Raw genomic sequence first — 4,915 nt, 5'->3', positions numbered from 1 at the left:
TCAATTACATACGTTGCAATTTCATGAAGACCTCTTGGTCAATTGGAAGCAGAAACCGGGTTTCTTGGAGGAACCCATCAAGAGGCAATGTGATTTGGATGTCAGACAATATGTGTAGACTTTTGGTGACATTGAATACGCTGTGTTTTTGGTAGATTTAATACATAAATGCTTGTTTGCCAATACGCCCTGTAGAAATGGTGCGTCCAGTAGCTTTTGGCTTGCCTCAGGAGTTGAAAAAAATTTAGACCTTAAAAGAAATGCTGAAATGTTTGAGGGGCGTTAAAGCAAAGGAGGAACACCAATATATGGATGAAGCAAATAGCTGTAAACAACCAACGTATAAATATAAGTACAATTTGACGGGCCCGATTTCATCTTCCTCCTCCTCCCGTGACCCTGTCCCCCGTCCTCTTCCTCCTCCTCCTCCCCCTCCACCCTCCTCCGCCTCTCTTTCAAACCCAAAACTTTTTCTCAGGTCACTTTTTCCGTCGTCTTCTTCGCCAAGCCAGGGAGGGTTTCAAGCAGCTCCGGCCGAACCAACACCATCCGGTCGCTGTGGGTTTTCTCTCTCTCCAACCGTCTCACTTTCCTTCTCACGAGTCACGGGGCTAGGAAGAGATTTTGAACGCAGAGTGCATAAAAACCTGTTTTGTTTTTCTTTTTGTTTCTTTTTTTCTCATCTTCGTTCGCCCGGATCTCCGATGATCGGTTTCATGTCCAACAGCCATGGCTTCGCCCACAAGAAGGAGAGGGCAGCGGCGCGGAGGAGCCTCGCCGGCGCCATCGACGGCCACGCTTCCGTACGGCGACCACCTCCCCCACCTCTGGTTGAGCCATCACCAACAATGGAGCCAGGAGGCATCGGGCCGGGCCGGGATCGGGCCGGGCCGGGATCGGGCCCGGGTTTTGGGCCCGACGGGCCGACCCGGCCCGGCCCGATGCCCACCCCTGAGAAGTGGGACTCCGGAACTGAATTGTTAACCACTGCTCACTTGAATTAGCAGTACAGGTTAAAAATCTTCATTAAAGATTGTGAAATTTCAGTAGTTTTGTTCGGTTTTTTTGAATAGAAAAGGATGGACATCTTCTCAACTTTAAATTGCATCTTCTGTAATAAGTTCTCAGTTTTTTATATAATTAAAAACTAAAAGTCTCCAGATAGATATCCAGATCTTTCGTTGCACATAGTTTGATCGCACAAGATAATCGAAAAAATCAACGTGACATAGTTTGATCGCACAAGATAATCGAAAAAATCAACGCGTTGAAGCTTGTGGTACTGCTGCACGGGGCTCCACCAATTGAAGGCTCTTTATTCATAATCTCAACCTATGAGATGCGAGGAGAAAATGCACACGCACCGCGTCTCTTGCATGGTCTTACCTGTAAGTTGAAGCACATGAAAATTTAGTCAGGTGAGGTGATACTAATGCACCTCTACACCTTAAATATAAGGAGAAAGAAATAGGTTCGGCTTTTGGTGGGATAATAAAATTAATCCTCCTATTCACCTGAAGATCACTAAAAAACATGTTATGCCATAGCTTTTACATTTTATAAAAAAGTCAAAAATTTAGTTTGAAAGATTCAAACGTTATAGATGGGATTTCCAAAGTAATTATGAATAACCTGTCATATCTGAATGACTTCTCTAACTACCATTAAAAAAAAAAAGGTCTATGCCTTAATTTAAATTATGCAAATGTCTGGTCAGATGCTAGTACCAACCCTTCAATAATGTAGTGATTAGCCTGTGACAAGCCCATGTTGAATAAGCCAACCATGGCCGCCATAAATCACAAGCAGTGAGCGTTTATGACGTATGTACCTGGCACGTTTACTTCAGCATCTGATGCCGGATGAACTCATTCCTTCTTCTACGCGCCTCCGTTACACATCAGAATCGAGTCACCTACTCATACTTAAACAGCAAAACCTGTTCTCAGTTATCTGAAAATTGAAGACTTAATTTGCAACTTGGAAAACGCCAGCTTAATTATATGTGCCTCTGATATATTGGTGTGGGGAGGAGAAGAGACATGTTGAATATCTCATGGTAGGAAGGAGTGACTGTCTTTCCTTTCTTTTCCTTCGTTAAAATCCTTTTCTTTCCATCCATCCATCCAGTCAAAAGGGAGGCCACACTGCTGGACCGCAATGAGTACATGGGACCGCGTCTTTCTGCTACTTTGTGCTTCCTTCTATCTTTGAGTAGGAGGAGCACAAGAAGGTAAGTGCATTCCCCACCCTTAAGAGGAGGTTTTTATAGAGAAGCTGTTGAAAAAACGAATGTGGCCCCTAAATGTAACTTAGATCCAATCTCGAATTTATCTGGAGAAAAAAAACTGGCAGAGTCTCGACGTCCAAAATAATTCTCAATAATAAACTTTACAAAGTATACTTAATAGGAACTTAATAACAACACCAACAAAGTTCACAAAATGAACTTAACCAAGCAACAACGTAAAATATGCACCAACTACACTTCAAACAATGCACTTCTATTGTTTGTCAAAATAAAACATATAAAAGTGAGGTACAAGAACTCACCTCAACAAGCTCACTTAGTGAGCTAACATCAAAGCACCTGATACTCTTGCACTTGAGCACACACTTGAAACTCTCACACACCAACTCACAAAGTAAGCATACAAACTCTAGCTCAAAGGAGACTCAACAAAACTCGCTTCTTACACACTCTTCTTGCACACACCACTCAATATGCCCAACATCCCTATTTATAAAGGAGAAGAAGTCGGTGGTGGATGCTTCCACCGATTTCCACAATTTTTTTCTTTAATCATTACACAAGCACCGACTTAAAAAAGAGAGGCTCAAAGCCTCTTGAGTCTTCTCGACTCATTCAAAAGAGTCGGTGATGACTCTTTACAATCTCCCCCTCATTACTTACTCTTTATTCATGACTTAACATTCTTCAAAACTTGGTGCATGTTTGCACTGGCAGACCTTTGGTAAGTGACTTGATCTTCTGAAGTGATTGGCTGCAACTGAATCTCAACTTTGAATACCTTCTTTTTTATAAAATGATGCTCCACCTCTATATGTTTCGTTCGAGCATGGAAGTCATGATTTTCTGCAAGTCTAATCACACTTTGATTGTCTCACAGAATAATCCATATCTTGTTTAATGTATTTCAGCAGTCGCACCAACCACACACGTTCTTGTGCTACTTGAGATGCTGCTTTATACTCTGCTTCTGTTGTAGATAGTGAAATTCTCGGCTGTTTCTTACTGCTCCATGAAATCGCACCACTTTGCATCGCATTAGTTGGTATATGCTGATCAAGCAAAGAATCTGTACACAAAGCATACATAAAGGAATCCAGACATCTTCCTCTTGTGTGATGTCTGACCCATGGGGATTGGAAACCTCAATTCAAATCCTGGTGATGAACATGAAGATCAATATTCTACTAATTGGAGACCAAAAAATTTGTTGTAATTAATCCTGACATAGACATTGTGTCAGACCGCTAGCATGCTTCTTAGTTCTACATGGATACAAGGCATAATTAGACTTATGTTCTCTTGCAACAATCTTTCCATAGTTTTGCTTCATTTGGGACAAACCCAAAAGCACAAGCTGCCATGCTCTACTAGCCTAAAAGTAGCTTTATTTGTTGAACTGATCAATCCCTCAACCTGGTAAACTCTGGATCTCCTCAAACCATTTTTCTGTATCAGAGTTCTCTTTTGACTAGTGAACGCTCACTACTTCTAAGTGTGTGAACCCTCCATTAATTCTGCCAAGGGAGAGAAAAAGACAAAGAAAGAGAGAGGGTTGTCATGAGGGAAGAAAGAGCGCTGCTTAATGTGGCTGATCTGGGGTGTTTTTCTTTATCTTTCTCCAACTTAAGCAAGGTAAATCGCCTACAAACTCTAGGATGGTTGAGGCTGGTTGACCATAAGGGGCTAGTTTCAAGGAAGCATGATAGCCATGGGCAGTGAGCCAGAACATTGGGGCTAATGGGCACTAATCCAAAAGTTGACCAGCAAGATTTTGTTCAGAAAATGAAAAGAGATCACCATTCCGTTAACTTTGCAAACAACTCATGCATGACATGACACTCTAGTTTTTTGATCATCAAATTTGAGAAAAGAAAAACAACAAACAAGAGATAGAAATAAGACCCATTTTGAAATTAAGAAAGGGGAAAGTTTGGGATCTCAACTTCAAGTCTGGACAAAAAAAAAAATAGAGGAGAATCCGATGGAGAGGATCATACTGCAAGGAAACGAGTGCCGAGCTTCTTCCTCTTCTTGCCTCCTCTGATCCCTTCTTCCTCCGCAGCGACTCCAGCCACGCCCACCTGACACCCCACCGACATATGTTAGAAAAAATAAAAATGCAAAAACAGAGAGAGAGAGAGAGAGAGAGAGAGAGAGAGAGAGGGAGAACTACATGTAGGCAGGAAGCTTGCCTTCTCTGCAGACATCGCCTCGCCAGTAGCCACCTGAAACCTTGAATCGCCAATAGCCTCCTGAAACCTTGAAGGCTGAAGGGGAGCTGCCGGCTGCGAAGTAATGATCTTAGGAGTTCCGGTTGCATTTGGGGGCAACAACTTTCTAAACAAAAAAAGCTTAAAAGGGAAAAGTTAAAGTTTCCCGCCTGCCACAAAGGGTTTGGGAACTGGTTTTTTTTTAATTAAAAAAGGAGTCAGGTAAAAATAGCTACCCATTTCCAAGCTTAGTCAAGCTTTAACACTTCGAGTTTAGTGAACTCAAACTCAACTCGATTATTTGAACTAGTCGACTCATGAACTCGAGCTTCACTCATTCAACAGCTCAAACTTGTTTACGGGCCGAGCTTTAATGAGTCGAGCTCAAGTGGCTCGACTCATTGGCCACCCTTATAGACAGACAACCAATGATCTTCAATAACATATCAAA

The 4,915-nt window shown here is 42.1% G+C and overlaps 1 long non-coding RNA gene across 1 annotated transcript; it reads right to left on the bottom strand.

The window, feature by feature from the left end:
• Nucleotides 1–1,146: 1,146 nt before the first annotated feature.
• LOC126410119 (uncharacterized) lies at nt 1,147–4,323 on the bottom strand. The gene is made up of 4 exons (XR_007573515.1): nt 4,252–4,323; nt 2,554–3,408; nt 1,832–1,924; nt 1,147–1,386 (listed from the first exon to the last, which is right to left on the bottom strand). It is a non-coding gene; the product is annotated as an uncharacterized LOC126410119 (long non-coding RNA).
• Nucleotides 4,324–4,915: the final 592 nt, after the last annotated feature.

This window comes from Nymphaea colorata, chromosome 6 (assembly GCF_008831285.2).
Source record: "Nymphaea colorata isolate Beijing-Zhang1983 chromosome 6, ASM883128v2, whole genome shotgun sequence".
Taxonomy (NCBI): Eukaryota; Viridiplantae; Streptophyta; class Magnoliopsida; order Nymphaeales; family Nymphaeaceae; genus Nymphaea; species Nymphaea colorata.
The sequence above is the reverse complement of the archived record's forward strand: the minus strand, read 5'-3'. Positions and strand labels throughout refer to the sequence as shown.